The 18,005-nt window shown below is 45.9% G+C and overlaps 1 protein-coding gene and 1 long non-coding RNA gene across 3 annotated transcripts in view; one reads left to right on the top strand and one right to left on the bottom strand.

The window, feature by feature from the left end:
- LOC140207196 (NACHT, LRR and PYD domains-containing protein 6-like) overlaps positions 1–11,407 on the bottom strand; it is a 68,038-nt gene extending 56,631 nt beyond the window's left edge. Inside the window, exons 1-2 of one of the 2 annotated variants that reach the window (XM_072275557.1) lie at positions 11,229–11,407; positions 10,667–10,917 (exon numbers count right to left, since the gene is read on the bottom strand). The gene's annotated coding sequence lies outside the window, so the exon portion shown is untranslated. The remainder of the gene's footprint in view (positions 1–10,666; positions 10,918–11,228) is intronic. The other variant, XM_072275558.1, reaches the window with a different exon arrangement.
- On the top strand, positions 10,918–17,354 carry LOC140207197 (uncharacterized). Its single transcript, XR_011888528.1, has 3 exons — positions 10,918–12,167; positions 13,986–14,086; positions 16,900–17,354. It is a non-coding gene; the product is annotated as an uncharacterized lncRNA (long non-coding RNA).
- Positions 17,355–18,005: the final 651 nt, after the last annotated feature.

Raw genomic sequence — 18,005 nt, 5'->3', positions numbered from 1 at the left:
CTAAAAGGTTTCCCCTTTATCCTCAAACTGTGACTCCTCTTTCTGGACCTCCCCAACATTGGGAACAATCTTCCTGCATCTAACCTGTCCAATCCCTTTAGGATTTTATCCATTTCAATCAGATCACGCCCCCCAATCCCCGCTCAATCTTCTAAATTCTAACGAGTATAAGCCTAGTTCATCCAGTCTTTCATCATATGAAAGTCCTGCCGTCCCAGGAATCAATCTGGTAAACCTTCTTTGTACTCCCTTTATGGCAAGAATGTCTTTCCTCAGATTAGGGGACCAAAACTGCACACAATACTCCAGGTGTGGTCTCACCAAGGCCTTGTACAACTGCAGTAGTACCTCCCTGCTCCTGTACTCGAATCCTCTCGCTATGAATGCCAGCATACCATTCGCCTTTTTCACCGCCTGCTGTACCTGCATGCCCACTTTCAATGACTGGTGTATAATGACACCCAGGTCTCGTTGCACCTACCCTTTTCCTAATTGGCCACCATTCAGATAATAATCTGTTTTCCTGTTTTTTGCCACCAAAGTGGATAACTTGACATTTATCCACATTAAATTTCATCTGCCATGAATTTGCCCTCTCACCTAATCTACCCAAGTCACCCTGCATCCTCTTAGCAACCTCCTCACAGCTAACACTGCCGCCCAGCTTCGTGTCATCCGCAAACTTGGAGATGCTGCATTTAATTCCCTCGTCTAAGTCATTAATATATATTGTAAACAACTGGGGTCCCAGCACTGAGCCTTGCGGTACCCCACTAGTCACTGCCTGCCATTCTGAAAAGGTCCCATTTATTCCCACTCTTTACTTCCTGTCTGCCAACCAATTCTCTATCCACATCAATGCCTTACCCCCAATACCGTGTGCTTTAAGTTTGCACACTAATCTCCTGTGTGGGACCTTGTCAAAACCCTTTTGAAAATCCAAATATACCACATCCACTGGTTCTCCCCTATCCACTCTACTAGTTACATCCTCAAAAATGCTATGAGATTCGTCAGACATGATTTTCCTTTCACAAATCCATGCTGACTTTGTCCGATGATTTCACCGCTTTCCAAATGTGCTGTTATCACATCTTTGATAACCCTATTTTGTAAGAACGTCACACTGCCCAGCAGGCTACCATTGCACGGGGAATCTGTGGAAATCATTCCCACAGTTGACTGTAAAGGCCAAGTCCATAAGACCACAAAACCATAAAATATGGGAGCAGAATTAGGTCCATCGAGTCTACTCGGCCAATTCATCACGCCTGATATAATTTCCCCTCAGCCCCAATTTCCTGCCTTCTCCCCGTGTCGCTTCATTTCCTGACCAATCAAAATATCTATCAACGTTTCCCTTAAATACAAAACAAAGAATTGGCCTCGAAAGCTGCCCGTGGCACAGTATTCCACAGATTCATTACTCTCTAGCTAAAGAAATTCCTCCTCATCTCCCCTCTAAAAGGACGCCGCCCTATTCTGAGGCTGTGTACTCTGCTCGTAGACTCTCCCACCGCAGGGAACATCGTCTCCACGTCCACTCGATCAAGGCAATCAGTGAGGTCACCCATCATTCTAATTAACACAGGCCCAAAGCCAACAAGCGCTCTTCCTATGATAAGCCCTTCAATCGGGGAATCATTTTCGTGAACTCCTTTAAAACGTTTCAGAAGCACGAAACTTCTCAGAATCGTCCTAAAAAAGGCCTCACGGTGTTTTATAAAGCTACAGCATTACAACGTTGCGTTTATACTCCAGCCCTCTTAAAATGATTCATAAACTTCGTATTTGCATTCCTCACCACGTACACCAACCGCAGGCTATTCTCCAGGGAATCACGCACGTGTACTCCCAAGTCACTTTCTGTCTCAGTTTTTGTATTTTCAATCCATTTACGAAATAGTCAAGCCTTTCATTTCCTCTACCGTGGTGCGTGACCATATACGCTTGCCGACACTATATTTCATCCGCCACTTTTTTTTTTACTCATTAGCCTAATCTGTCTAAGTCCTTCTGTCGTATCACTACTTCCTAAAGCTATCTTCCCTTCCACCAATCTTAATTTTGACGACAAACCTTTCAAAAAGCCATCAATTCTGTCACTCAAACATTGATATATAACGTAAAAAAAATCAGGCCAACACAGATTACCACTATTTACCAGCAGCCAACCAGAAAGGCTCCACTTATTCTCCCACTCTGCGTCCTGCCAAAAGCTACTGCTTTATCCATGCTAGAATCCTTCCTGTAATACCAAGCAGCTTGTTGAGCTGCTTCATGTGCAGCACCTTGTCAAAGGTCTTCTGAAAATCCAAGTACACAACACCAACCAAGTCGCCTTACTTTATCCTGCTTCTTATCTGTTCAAAGGATTCCAACTAATTTGTCAGTCAAGATTTTCCCCAAAGGAAGCCATGCTGACAACGGCCGTACCCCCAAGTCCCCTGAGAACTCATCATTAATAATTGCCTCCAGCACCTTCCCAGCTGCCGAGGTCAGATTCACTGACCTATTAAGTCATTGGGAATGTTTCAACAGGAGCTGGATAGGTTCTTGATTAATAAGGCCGTCAAAAATTAAGAGGAGAAGGCAGTAGAGTAATAATAAATCAGACATAATTGACTAGCGCACTATACTAGAAACCACAGCACAGAAACAGGCTTTTTGGCCCTTCTTGGCTGTGCCGAACCATTTTCTGCCTAGTCCCACTGACCTGCACACGGACCATATCCCTCCATACACCTCCCATCCATGTATCTGTCCAATTTATTCTTAAATGTTAAAAAAGAACCCGCATTTACCACCTCGTCTGGTAGCTCATTCCATACTCCCACCACTCTCTGTGTGAAGAAGCCCCCCCCTAATGTTCCCTTTAAACTTTTCCCCCCTCACCCTTAACCCATGTCCTCTGGTTTTTTTCTCCCCTTGCCTCAGTGGAAAAAGCCTGCTTGCATTCACTCTATCTATACCCATCATAATTTTATATACCTCTATCAAATCTCCCCTCATTCTTCTACACTCCAGGGAATAAAGTCCTAACCCATTCAACCTTTCTCTGTAACTGAGTTTCTCAAGTCCCGGCAACATCCTTGTAAACCTTCTCTGCACTCTTTCAACCTTATTTATATCCTTCCTGTAATTTGGTGACCAAAACTGAACACAATACTCCAGATTCGGCCTCACCAATGCCTTATACAACCTCATCATAACATTCCAGCTCTTATACTCAATACTTTGATTAATAAAGGCCAATGTACCAAAAGCTCTCTTTACGACCCTATCTACCTATGACGACACTTTTAGGGAATTTTGTATCTGTATTCCCAGATGCCTCTGTTCCACTGCACTCCTTATTGCCTTACCATTAACCCTGCATGTTCTACCTTGGTTTGTCCTTCCAACGTGCAATACCTCACACTTGTCAGTATTAATCTCCATCTGCTATTTTTCAGCCCATTTTTCCAGCTGGTCCAGGCTCTGAAAACCTTCCTCACTGTCTACTACACCTCCAATTTTTGTATCATCAGCAAATTTGCTGATCCAATTTACCAGATTATCATCCAGATCATTGATATAGATGACAAATAACAATGGACCCAGCACTGATCCCTGTGGCACACCACTAGTCACAGGCCTCCACTCGGAGAAGCAATTCTCTACTACCACTCTCTGGCTTCTTCCATTGAGCCAATGTCTAATCCAATTTACCACCTCTCCATGTATTTACCACCTCTCAATTTACCACTTTCCATGCGGGACCTTGTCAAAGGCCTTACTGAAGTCCATGTAGACAATATCCACTGCCTTCCCTTCATCCACTTTCCTGGTAACCTCTCAAAAAACTCCAATAGATTGGTCAAACATGACCTACCACGCACAAAGCCATGTTGACTCTCCCTAATAAGTCCCTGTCTATCCAAATGCTTGTAGATTCTGTCTCTTAGTCCTCCCTCCAAAAACTTACCTACTACCGATGTTAAACTCACCAGCCTATAATTTCCCGGATTACTTTTCGATCCTTTTTTAAACAACGGAACAACATGACGAGCTAAATGGCCTAGTTCTACTAGTTATGTTCTTCTGGGCTCTTGGTATCAAAGTTGCAGGGCGTTTTTGAGTAATTTCATATTTTCGTCATTTGCATCCTTATTTCTTTTGCAATAGATTGCTCACATGCCCTGTCAATGCCTTCACCTCTCCATGGTCAAGGCACGGAATGGTATTCCCCAAACATACATAGTCAACTGCTGACTCATGCCATCATAATCTCCTTCGGTTCAGATCCCTGATCGCAGAATCCATGCCCTCACACACGATCATAATGAAAATATTCGAACACATTATATTCTAAAATGAAACATATAAGAAGAAAAGAATATTTGCACTTAATCACTATTTAGACAATTATCTGTCCAGCACGGGCAAGCTCTCCGGCTGATCGTCACTTTGAATGTCCAAGAGCCCACTGCAAAATCATTACAGTCTCAAGTGGTTCCAATTCAAGATGGATCAACAAGAATTTGAAGACATATTCATGTGCCACAGGCAGATTAAGAGGATTGATTGCTACCGAGAAAAATTATGGGAGACAGGTTAGATAAATTCTGGTGAATAACAAATTGGTCTCCGCTCTCATTCAATACAGGCTATTTCATTGCAGCGTGTTGTCTGCTGTGAGCTCTTCGCGAGGGCTTCTTTATTCTTCACTCCTCATCTGTTCCTGCACAGTTGCTGTGAGAACAACTCAGAGGGCGTTGTTATGGTCGTTGTGTCAGATGCAGGTATTCAGGGAGTCCTACAGCCTCCAGAGAAATCACATTTGTACCTGGTGCACGGAGATGCAGCTCCTCAGAGAACGTGTAAAGGAACTGGAGCTACAGCTGGATGATATTTGGCTCATATGCGAGACCGAGAAAAGCTATAGATTGAAGCTGCAGTGAGGTGTTCAGCCCTGGCTTGCAGGAGGTAGGTAATTGTGTGACTGTCAGGATAAGGAAAGTATATGGGCGGCTAGTTCAGACCACCCCTGTGACCATTCCCCTCAATAATAAGGTTGCCGTTTTGGACAGTGTTGAAAGGGTCGCCCTGCAAGTGGGGGGGGATACACAATGACCGGGTCTCTGGTACAGAGTCTGGCACTTCGAGTCAGAAGAAAAGAAAGGAGAAGAGGACTGCATGTTATGATAGGAGATTTCTTAGTTGGAGTAATATGGGCGAAATTTTGTGTAAGCGATAGGGACACCCGGATGGTAAGTTGTCTCCCAGTTGCTTGGGTCAGGGATGACTCGGACCGGGTCCACCACATTCTAAATGGGGAGGGTGAGCGACCAAAGGTCTTCGTACATATTGCCACCAATGACAAAGTTAGGAAAGACCAGAAGGTCCTGTACAGGGAATTTAGGGAGCTGGGTAGAAAGTTGAAAAGCAGGACCGTCAGGGTAGAAACCTCTGGCTTATTTCATGTGCCAGAAGCCAGTGAGGGTAACTGGAGCATTTGGTAGATAAATGCGTGGCTGAGGAACTGTAAGAAGGGGCAAGGGTTCAGATTTCTAGACCATTGGGATCTCATCTCTGAAAGGTACGGCTGTACAGAAGTGATGGGTTACACCTTGATCGGTGAGGGACCAATAACCTTGGAAGCAGGTTTGCTAGACCTGCTCGGGGGGTGGGGAGAGAGTTGGCGGAGGGAACTAACTTGGTAGGGAGGATGGGAACTGCAGTGATAGGGCTGATGATGATGAGGGAGTTACTGGGGAGAGAGAGAGCCTGTGGTAGTCGAATTACCGGTTAAACGAGTAGTCCTTGGAATGCTGCAAGTCTGCGTCTTTATTGAGGCTTGCTGCACGCTTGGGTGCTCGGTGGGGCGGGGGACGATACTTTTTTGCTTCTTGTGTGTGGGAAGGGGAGCTGGGGCGTGGGGAAGTCGCGGTTCTAACGCTTAACTGTCATTAATTCTTTGGGGCACTGTCTGTTTTCGTGTACGTTTGCGAAGAAAAATAATTTCAGGACGTATTTGTATACATTTCTCTGACATTAAATGTACCTAATTGAAACCTATTGTAGGTATTGTATGTCCGTGCACACAGAATATGGAATAAAATAGATTAACGTAGCACAGTTAGAGATTGGCAGGTATGATGCTGTGGGCACCACTGGGTTGTTGCTGTAAGAAGATTATAGTGGGATGCTACACAAGCAAGGATAGACATTGAATCGAAAGGACAGGGAAATAAGAAGAGGGTTTGCAGTGCGCTGTCAGTAAAAAAAAAAAAAAAATGAAATCATCTCCTCAGAAGAATGTGACCTTGGATTGGCAGGTGAAGAATCCTTATGGACAGAGATATGAAACTGCAAGTGTAAGTAGATCCCAGTGGGAGTTATTTACAGCCATCCAAACAGTATCAAAGATATGAGCTACAAATCACTTTGGGAGATAGAAAAGGCATGTCAAAAGGGCAATGGTACAATAGTCATCGGGGGTGGTGAAATCCGAAGGAGAAGGAATTTGTGGAATGCCTACAAGGTGGCTTTTTAGAGCAGCTCGAGGTTGAGCCCACTGGGGAAATCAGCTATTCTGGATTTGGTGTTGTGCAGTGGATAGGATTTGATTAGAGAGCTTAAGGTAAAGGAAGACTTAGGGAAACAGTAATCATAATATCATTGAATTCACCCTGCAATTTGAGTGAGAAAGGCTGAAGTCAGACATATCAGTATTATAGAAGAGTAAAGGGAATTAATCAGGCAGGTAAGAGGAATTGGCCATCGTTGATTGTAAAGGGATGCCAGCTGGGATCAGGTCAGAGTAGCAATGGCTGGAATTTCTGTGAGCGTTTCCAAAAGCACAGGATAGAAACATCTCAAAGAAGTATTCTAAATGCAGGATTATGCAACAGTGCCTGGAATCATTTTCGTTAACTTCTTCACCCTCTACAAAGAGAGCATACATTACTTTGCAAAGGGCCGAAGGTGCTCACAAGGCTCCAGTGAAAGCAAAAGAGAGGGCAAAAGCTAGAAAGAGGATTGGGAAGCTTTTAAAAGCCAACATAAGGAAGCTAAAAACTCATAGAGGGAAAAATTATAGAATATGAAGGTAAGCTAGCGAATGCTATTATAGAGGATACCAACTGTTTCTTCAGATATATAAAGACTAATGGAGGGGCGAGAATAGATATCGGACCGCTAGATAATCATGCTGGAGTGATCGTAATGGAGAACAAAGAAATGGTGAATGAACTGCTCGTATTTTGCATCCGTCTTCACTGTGGAAGACACTATCAGTGTACCAGAAGCTCACAAGTGTCAGGGAGCAGAGGTGAATGCAGTTGCCATTATTACGGAGATAGAGCTTGTGAAACTAAAAGCTCTGAACGGAGAGAGTCACCTGTACCAGATGATCTATGCCACAGAGATCTGAAAGATGTGAGTGAACAGGCGTCAGTAATAATCTTTCAGAAAACAATAATTTCTGACATGGTTGTGGAAGGTCAGATAATTCCAAATGACACTTCATTCTTCAAGAAGTGAGGGAGGCAGAATACAGGAAATAATAGGCAATTTGCCGCGACCTCAGAGGTTAGGAAGATGTTGGAGTCGATTGTCAAGGGACAGATTTGGGGCTAATTGGAGGCACAAGATGAAATAGGCCGAAGACAGCGTTATTTTCCTAACGGGGTGTCTTGCCTGATAAGTCCGTTGGAATTTCTTGAAAAAATAAATAACCAGCAAGGTAGGCAAAGGAGGATCAGTGGATGTTGTGTACTTGGAGATTCAGAAGCCATTTGACAAGGTGCCACACATGAGGCTGCATAACAAGTTAAGAGCCCATGGTATCACAGGAAAGATTCGTGCACGGACAAAGCGGTGGCCGATTGGGAGGAGGCGAAGCGTGGGAATAAAGGGATCCTTTTCCAATTGGCTGACAGTGAGCGGCTGCGTTCTACAGGTGTTGGAACTGCTTCCTTTAATGTTATATGGAAATGATCAGCCTGGTTGAAGGAATTGATGGTTTTGTGTCCAATTTTGTGGACAATCTGGTGATATAGTACAATGCGGTAAGTCTGGGAGACTGCCAATCCCCAGGATAAACATATCTGCACCAGGTGGACCAAGCTACAGATACTGAGAGAACGTACTAAGGAACTGAAGATGCAGCTCGAAACCAGGGTAGTAACCAGGACACCAGGGTAGTAATCTCTGGAGTGCTGCCTACGCCACGCGCCAGTGTGGGTAAGAAAAGGATTATTTGGCGGGTGAATGTGTGGCTGAGGAAATTGTGCAAGGGGAATGGGTTCAGATTTATAGATCATTTGGATCTCATCCGGGAAATGTGTGGTCTATACAAAAGTGAACGATTTCACCTGAATCAGAAGGGTTCCCATATCCTTGCGGGCAGGTTGGCTGGAGTTGTTCGGGTGGATTTAACTGATTTGGCAGGGGGATGGGAACTGAAATGGCAGTGATGAAGATTACGTTAAAAATAAAGAGTTAATGTGTAGTGAGACTCAAACTAAGGAGAAGCTGATGATAGGGAAAAATTATACTTTGCAACTGATCATGTGACTATAAGGTTGTCAAAATCGAAACGAGTGAACACAGGATGAAAGGAGTTTAATTTCAGTGAGCGTCGTATATGGAGTAAGATCGATGAACTTGTCGTACATTTACAGAATGGCAAACATGATGTTGAGGGCATCACTGATTCATGGTTGAACGAAGATTATAGATTAATGTCCATGGATACACGTTGTAGCAATAGGACAAGCAGTAAGTCCAAAGGGTTGGCTTGGCTCTGTTGGTAAAAAACTGAAATAAAATCATTAGGAAGAGGGAACATGGCGTCGGAAGCTGTTGAATACAGCTGAGGAACTGCAAGGGTTAAAAGACCTTGACATGAGTTCTATACAGTGCCCCAAAAAGTAGTAAGCATTTTGTCTACAAGTTACAACAGGAGATAGAAAATGCATGCCAAAAGGGCAAAGTTACAGTGGTCCTGGGGGATTTCAATATGCAGTTTAACAGGTTGGTGTGGGATTCTGAAACAAGGTGATTCTAGAATGCCTACGATATGAGGAGCTTGTGGTTGAATACACCAGGGAATCAGTTATTGTGGATTGAGTGTCGTGCAAAGAACCGGAATTCATTAGGGAACTTGTGGTAAAATAACCCTTCGGAGAAAGTGATCTTAATATAATCGAATTCACCCTGAAATTTGAGGACAAGCTAAAATCAGATGTATCAGCATTACAGTGGAGAGAAGGAGCATGTGAGAGGAACTGGCCAGAAATGAATGGGAAAGAACACTGGCATGGATGACAACGATTTCTGGAATTTCTGGAACAGCTCAGAAGATTAGATTAGATTCAACTTTGTTGTCATTGTGCTGAGTACAGATACTAAGCCAATGAAATGCAGTTAGCACCTGATCAGAAATGCAAAGAATAGTGTTATTTACAAAATAACTTCGAATAAAAAGTATGTGCTACAGCACACAAATATAAAAGTACTGAGACAGTACAATACGGGTGCAATACTGCTTAGAGCTGTGATGTGAGGTTCAGCAGGGTCACAGCCTCAGGGAAGAAGACACAAGATATATACATCACAAAGAGGAAGAAGTATTCTAAAGGCAAGATGACACAACCATTTCTACCAGGTGAAGTTAAAGCCAACATAAGAGTGCAAGGGCCAAATTGCCTAATTCTGCTCCAAAATCTTACGGTCTTATGGCTATTGGGATGCGATTCCTCTTGTTCCGGAATCCAGGGCATGGGGAAAAGAAAGGCCGTGGATATGCCTTGGGAACTCAAGTAAAGCAAGGTCAAATAAAACTGAACTTTACACACTCTGAAAACAGTGGTAGGTAGTCTCAAGATAACAAGATGTTGTAGAAAGTGAAATGTTACAAGTTTTGAGGGGATGTGCTCTTTTCTGATTTTAGGGATGCGGCCTTTTCGGATTTCAGTGATGTGATCTTTTTGGATTTCAGGGATGTGATCTTTTTGGATTTCAGGCATGTGCTCTTTTCTGATTATTTGCAGATGAACCATGTCCTTTTAATTGGATCACTAGTCTTGGCGATTAAAATCACTGAACTGCAATACAGAACAATGCGACACAGGAACAGACCCCGGGCCTGTCACGAAACAAAAAAACGATTATCCTGGTAATTAAATGTCAAACTTTCCTGATCCTTTCCGTCTGCACTGATACCAAATCATTGCAATTGGAATTGGTTTATTTTTCTCACAGGTACTGGTGTCGATTCAAAACCCTGCCTAGCATACTACTCGATGCGTGCCTCTCTTAATTTTATAAACCCCTATCAAGTATTCACTCAGCCTTCACCGCTCCAGAGAAAACAACCCATGTTCGCCCAACGTCTGCTATATTACAATGCTACATACAGTGTGTACATATTCCGCAGTTAATCCAGCATTAGTAGATTCGGTCCCACAAACTGAAGAAGCGATGGATTTAGCATTCATCGTCTCTTTGAATATTTCGACCTTGTTCTGGCATTGGAAATTGAGAAATTGAACAAGGAATAGACGAATTCGAAGACGGATACTAAACGCGGAAGTTGTGACTTAACAGTCGTTTGCCGTAATGATTAGCCTCCATTAAACGATCACAGAACTGCAGATAAAACTAATTATTCTCTTACCTGTGGTTGAATTGTGGGACTTTCACTTGGCAAAGTTTCAGCGTTTCCCACAAAGGCAAAGCTACCCTTGTTCTTTATTCACCTGATGAAATCGACGAAGCCGATTTAAATGGAGCTGCCGGTCGAAGAAGCCGAGCTAGTTTCCCGAAACAGTGATCGCAAGATATGCATTATCCCAAATGCTGGCTCCGCCCAGAGTTATCACAACGCCCTTGTTTATGTCCCTTCTTCTCTTTCTAGTTTGGACTCTGCTGGTAAAATAGAACAAGTCCATATGTTTTTAATTAGACGAAACTGAGAACGGAAAGTAAAATTCCCCGGTTTCTTTCTCCTTCCTTTTTTAAAACAACACTGCCAAGTGGGTGGGGTGAATGCTTTTTATAGGAACTGTACAGCGGCCATAGAGCCAAAACTGCAAATAGATAGATAAATAGATAGATAGATATACTTTATTGATCCCGAGGGAAATTGGGTTTCGTTACAGCCGCACCCACCAAGAATAGAGCATAAATATAGCAATACAAAAACCACAAACAATCAAACAACAAAATGTAAACTATACCAGATGGATAAAAGCCCAGAACCAGCCTCTTGGCTCAGGGTGTCTGACCCTCCACGGGAGGAGCTGTAAAGTTCGATGGCCACAGGCAGGAACGACCTCCCGTGCGGCCCAGTGTTGTATCTCGGTGGAATATAGCCGGAGTCCGACAGCAAAAAGTTCAATATCCGGGCTACAAACACGTTCCTCAATCGTAATATGACCCGGACTGCACCATCTGTTGGTAACCAGAACAGTAAGCACCCAACTCGTTTATGCTTACCGCTCTCAGTGCACTTCCGGTCAGCCCGAACGGTCTGGAAGCCCTCCATGGAGAGGTTTTGATCGGGAATGTCCTCGTGCAGCCCCGTTCCGGTAAAACACATAACACTGCTCTCCCGAAATGTTCTCTGACGCCTGGCTAGCGCCGTGAACTCGTCCATTTTATTACCCACCGAACTCCTCTTCCCCATTAAGTCTCTGTTGTCTCGACCCGATCCTCTTTCCCCGACTTTGTGATCCCCCTCTGCATCCTCTGTGTGTTTTCCTCCAGATTTCAGCAGGGGTGTCTGCCGCACTGCTCGCTAAACCGGCCGGCATTAGCGCAAGCAGCTGGTCCCTGGAATGAACAATGCGACCACGCTTCTGTCCCGCTAATGAGACGTGTCGGACCCAAATAAAACCCAAATAAAACCCAAATAAAACTCTCTCTACCAGCACGTTAGAGAGGATGCAGCTTCGACGTGTTAACGTGAAAAAAATACAACAAATAACGTAAGTTAAAAAGTAAGAAGAAAAAAGTGGGAATCCAATCGGAAACAACAGGAATTCTGCAGATGCTGGAAATTCAAGCAACACACATCAAAGTTGCTGGTGAACGCAGCAGGCCAAGCAGCATCTGTAGGAAGAGGTGCAGTCGACGTTTCAGGCCGAGACCCTTCGTCAGGACTAACTGAAGGAAGAGTGAGTAAGGGATTTGAAAGTTGGAGGGGGAGGGGGAGATCCAAAATGATAGGAGAAGACAGGAGGGGGAGGGATAGAGCCAAGTGCTTGACAGGTGATAGGCAAAAGGGGATACGAGAGGATCATGGGACAGGAGGTCCGGGAAGAAAGACGGGGGGGGGGGACCCAGAGGATGGGCAACAAACATACAAACAATGTATGTAATGTTGAAAACTTCACTTTTCGTGAAGAACAGTTGGCGTGAGATGGCTGTACATGTTTTCAAAGTCTTTGTTTTATCTTCTGCACGATTCGGCGGGGTGGGGGCGGTGGTAGGGGGAGTCCAGAGTGAATGGGTTCTTCGATTCCGTTTGCTACTTTTCCTATGCAGCAGAAGAAAAGGCACAATATATGAAGTGGTTGGCGGGGGTCCGGGGTGGTGGGGTGGTGGGGTGTTGGTGGCACTGGGTTTCGTGATAGACTGGGCTGTGCTCGCCTTTCTCTAAATTTCCTTCCGGCCCTTGACATCACGCCTCCCATAACCACATGTGAGAATGGGATCCGTGCATCTGTAAAAATCGACAAAGGCAATTGGGGTATGTCCCCAATATGCTTGAAACTTCTGAGGAAGCAGAAGGGTTAGTGCATTAAAGTCTGGTCAAAGAATCAACAGGTGTGAGAGAAGGTATCAACACAAGGTATTCCAGCAGATGCTGGAAATCCAGGGCAACAATGAAGCTTTTGTCTGCCATTCCCCTTCAGAAAATGACTTCCAAATCTCCGCCGCGCTGTTTCCCGTCCCCTCCCCGTCCCGCCCCCACTCCCAATTCTTCTTCCGATCAATCCCCAAGAATTCAAGAAATGCGGGAGGGATTTCTTCCGAGCAGTTTCAAACTGGCCAGATTGTGCGCACATTTGACACCTCGCTGCGAATATCTGTCCTCTGGTTGTGGGCATCAACACTATGGCAAACCGCCACTCATTGTCCACCACCACTATGGCCTCGTTGACCGCATGAGAGTCCTGTCCCGCCCTTCTCCACTTAAGGGTAAGGGCAGAGATATACAGCACGGAAGCAGGACGTTTGGTCAGGACTAATGCCTCGTTATGTGCTCTTCCGACTTGGCAGCTTTAGGCCCATAACCTTCTAAAAGCTTTCCAATCCATATACCCATTTACATATCCTGCTTTCTTCAACCTCCCTTAGCCAATTCCTCTAGCAGCTCATTCCACATCCGTGCCTCATTCCTGTAAACATTGCCCCTGGGTTTCCTATGAAATCGTACTCGCCCTGTGCCCTCTAGTTCTAGATTCCAGGCTCCTGCAAGGGAAGATTGAGTTCATACACCCGATTCATGACTCTGTCAGTATGACCCAGCCCGTCTTACCTCTACCTGTACCCCCAATCGCTCAATCTTCCTGCGCTTTGGCGCCACGGGTACACGGGAGTTTGAGGAACGCGCTTGGCGAGGTTTGCAATCATCTGCCGTTATACCGAGTACGTGGGATTCTGACTTCATGTTACAATACAAGACATCGGTTAGGGCATTTTCGGAATGCTGCCTGCACCTCTAGTCGGCGTTACAGAGAAATTTGTTATTAACAAGAGTTTGGATAGGCTAGGAGTTTCTTCCACGGAATGAACGAGGCTGAGGGGTGACCTTGTAGAAGTATTTGTCATCATGAAAAGCCTACTTGGGGTGAACAACCAACGTCTTTTCTGTCACAACCACGGATTCGGCAGCGCAGTAGACACGGCAATTGAGCTTGTGACTATGCACGTGTCAGCTAATTATTATTTCTTTGTGATAGTATTTAACTCCATTCATTCCGTCGTAGTATTTGTCGAGACTTGGACACAGCAACGCCTCGCTGTCTGTTTGCATTCGGCCTTGCCTGAGAAATTGGACCGTCGAGTCAACTGGCTGGCAGGACAAACGGTATTAATTTTATTTTTAGTTGTTCTTTTCAGCCGCGGCGTGGGCTCGGTTCACCATTTGAGAGTAGTTCTAGTTAACTGCCCTATTTCGACTGGCGTTCATTGTTTTCTTTTCCCTTTAACACTGTTCACACTAAAGTCTATGAACTATCGAGCCGCTTCAGTGTCTCTGCACTCCACACTTGGGCCACAGCCGAACAGGGGTGACACTTTTCAATGAGATAGAGAAATCCAAAACTAGAAGGCGTAGTTTCTGGTGGTGGTGGGGGGGGGGGTGTTGATTTTAAGTGCTAATTCAACTTTCCACTCAGAGAGTGATGGGAATATGAGTTGCGTGAGGAGGTGGGTACAGCGTGGGTGTAATAACAAAGTTTGAAGGATATTTGGGCAGGGATAGGAAAGGCTGGGAGGGATACGGGCCAAACGGAGGTGGGAGGGGGGTGGAATGAGCACAGTTCGATGCAGAACTGCTCGGTTAAAGGGCAATTGTCCGCGCTGTATAACAAGGTGGCCTATAGTCAACATGGTACTCCATTCGTGGGTGAAGTAAAGTTGCATAATATTAATCAAAGTCCTGCCCCGCCCAGTCTTCTCTGATTGGGAGTGAGTACAGAGGTACACAGCAGGGAAGCAGGTATTTCGGTCAAGGCGGTGCCTGCCCCGTGATGTGGTATTCTGATTCGCCCGGCCGCCAGAAGAAGCGGGGTCTCCCAGCGGCCATTTCCCCTTCCCATTCCCATCCCGACACGTCTACCGTCGCGATGAGGCCACACTCAGGTTGGAGGGGCAACACCCTATATTCAGTCTGGGTAGCCTCCGACCCGATGGCATGAACATCGATTTCACGAACTTCCGCTAATGCCCACCATCCCCACCCACTTCACCATTCCCCCATTCCCATTTCTCGCTCTCACCTTATCTCCTTACCTGCCCATCGTCTCCCTCTGGAGCTCCTCCCCCTTCCCCTTTCTTCCATAGTCTTCTGTCCTCTCCTGTCGGACCCCTCTTCTCCAGCACTTTATCTCTTTCACCAATTGACTTCCCAGCACTTTACATCACCCTTCGCATTCCCGGTTTCACCTGCTACCTTGAGCATTTTTTCCACTCCTCTCACCCTTCTTACTCTGACTTCTCATCTGCTTGTTTTCTCCAGACCTGATGAAGAGTCTCAGCCCGAAACTTCGACTGTGCCCTCTTCTCGGTAGATGCCACCTGGCCTGCTGAATTCCTCCTGCATTGTGTGCGTGTTCACCGCGCAGCACTGCGCCACGAGCCCGGCGCTCTTATTTCCGACAGCTGAGCAGTCAGGAATTGTCCTGTAACCAACCAAGCCTCTGATCGTTTGCTCGACTCGGAGTAGAGGGACACAGAGCAGGGAGGATGCTCTGTCCGCCATAGTAAGCAGGATCTCCCAATGGCTACACATTCTAAGTTCACGTCCCATTCCCATTCTGATATGTCTATCCACGGCCTCCTCTGCTGTAAAGATGAAGCCACACTCAGGTTGGAGGAACAACACCTTATATTCCGTCTGGGTAGCCTCCAACCTGATGGCATTATCATTGACTTCTCTATCTTCCGCTAATACCCCACCACCCCCTCGTACCCCATCCGTTATTTATTTATATACACACATTCTTTTTTCTCACTCTCCTTTTTCTCCCTCTGTCCCTCTGAATATACCCCTTGCCCATCCTCTGTTTTCCCCCTCCCCCTTTTCTTTCTCCCTGGGCCTCCTGTCCCCATGATCCTCTCGTATCCCTTTTGCTGTTCACCTGTCCAGCTCTTGGCTCCATCCCCCCCCCCCCCCCCGTCTTCTCCGATCATTTTGGATCTCCCCCTCCCCCTCCCACTTTCAAATCTCTTACTAGCTTTTCCTTCAGTTAGTCCTGACGAAGGACCTCGACCCGAAACGTCGACTGCACCTCTTCCTAGAGATGCTGCCTGGCCTTCTGCGTTCACCAGCAACTTTGATGTGTGTTGCTTGAAAATCCAGCATCTGCTGATTTCCTCGTGTCAGAGTAGGAAGACTTTGGCTCAACTGGGCTTTGGCGAATTGTCGGAACTTTTAGTAACTGGCCCATCCCGTCTTGCTTTCCAAAAAGAACTTCCCTGTTTAATGCCATTTCCCAGCTCTGTGGGCTCCTCAGGTTCATATCCAAATTGTGGTTGAAAAGTCGGGAGGGTTTCAACCTCTTTTCCAGGTTGCAGCCCAGCATTTGGAGGCAAGAGAATTCTGAGGGATTTCCTGAAACGACTGGCGGACCTAAACCTACGTAGAATCAGGGAGTTCTACCGGGGGACGCCAGCGCGTCATTTGTAGACTGCATTGCGGAAGGTTTGCAGGATAAGCAGTATGACACCAGTGATCTTGCGGGTGGTTGGCACAGATAGAGTGACTTAATGCCTGAGTGCTCAGGATGGTCGATGGTACATTTTTCCCCCATAGATTCTGCCTGGCCTGCTGAGTTCCTCCAGCACTGTGTGTGTGTGTGTGTGTGTGTGTGTGTGTGTGTGTGTGTGTGTGTGTGTGTGCTTTGCTCTGGATTTCCAGCATCTGCAGATTCTCTCTTCTTCGTTATCTAGCCTTGCCTTGCAACCCAAGTCTCCAGTCCCTGCAACATCCTTGTGAACCCTTTGATGCTCCCTCTCCACTTATTAACCTCTTTCATTAAGTAGACATTTTCCGCTTTGAAGTTGACTGTCTCCACCCTCGCAGGTGTGAGGCAAACATGTCTCCCGTGTCCTAAAGTATTAGCACTGCGGGACAATGTAATCTGAAGTTTGGGTCTTTCCACATGGCACTCTCAACAGGTCCGGGGATGCTGAGAACAGAACGGAAGACCAAGGCGGCTAAACTCTTCTTCAAATGATTTACGTGAACCATTCCCAAGGCGGGCAGAGGTTTCTTGGAAATACTTCTGGACAACCAGGACGACAAGGGAATGTTGAAAGGAAAAGAATACTGAAGGAAATGCTGGAGGAGGGTATTGGATCGTAATTAGCAGTACATACTAATATTTCATTAAAAATAATTCAATAGCGAGTGGGCTAATCATTGACATTGATAGCTCTGAACTAGATTTCAGAGCAGGATCTGCATTACTCGAGGAAGTAGTTTGGCGCCAAACTCCCGCAAAGATTGCGCAATGTTCGGAAGATAGGAGCACTTCCGTTGTCCGCTTATCTTTGGATGAAGGCAAGCGGAAGGAAAAGAATTTCAGGATGTATACTGTATGCATTTCTCTGACATTAAATGTACCTTTGAAACCTCGAAAGATGTGCTAGGGGCGGGAGTATGTTCATCGCCAGGAGACAATGCACAGCCTGGCTCTTGATCTTCCTTGGAGCGGGTGGGGGGCAGTGGCGGGCCGCCCGATAGAGATGCACAAGAATATGAGACGCGGAAACGGGACTCTATGGCTCTCTCACCTCTACTGCTCATGACCCACAACACGGGTGCCCCTCAGGGCTGTGTACTAAGCCCCCTTCCTTTTACTGTGTCGCCACCAGCAGCTCCGATCTGCTAATTAAATTTACTGACGCCACTACACCCATGGGCCGAAACTCAAATAATAGTGAGGCAGCCTGCAGAGAAGAAGTCAAGACGGGATTTACAACATGAAAGTTTTCAATGGCAGGGGGGCGGCAAGTAGATGGTAGAGGCACCAGGTAGAGCTGGGGGTGGGGGTGGATTTAAGGGAGATTTGTGGAAGATGGTTTATCATCTAAAGGGATTTCAGTGGGATGACTGGGTTTTGGCAATCTCCTTGACACCTACCGGCTAGAGAAAGGCCCGGAGAGTGTAGAGGTGGAGAGGATGTTTCCGTCAGCGGGAGATTCTACACCTCAGAGTGAAAAGACATGCCTTTCGAACCGGATTATACAGGACTTTTCTCCCCGGTGATTCTATGGAGCTC

Source organism: Mobula birostris, chromosome 13 (assembly GCF_030028105.1).
Source record: "Mobula birostris isolate sMobBir1 chromosome 13, sMobBir1.hap1, whole genome shotgun sequence".
NCBI lineage: Eukaryota > Metazoa > Chordata > Chondrichthyes > Myliobatiformes > Myliobatidae > Mobula > Mobula birostris.
Note: the sequence above shows the minus strand (reverse complement) of the source record. Positions and strands in the feature narration are given on the sequence as shown.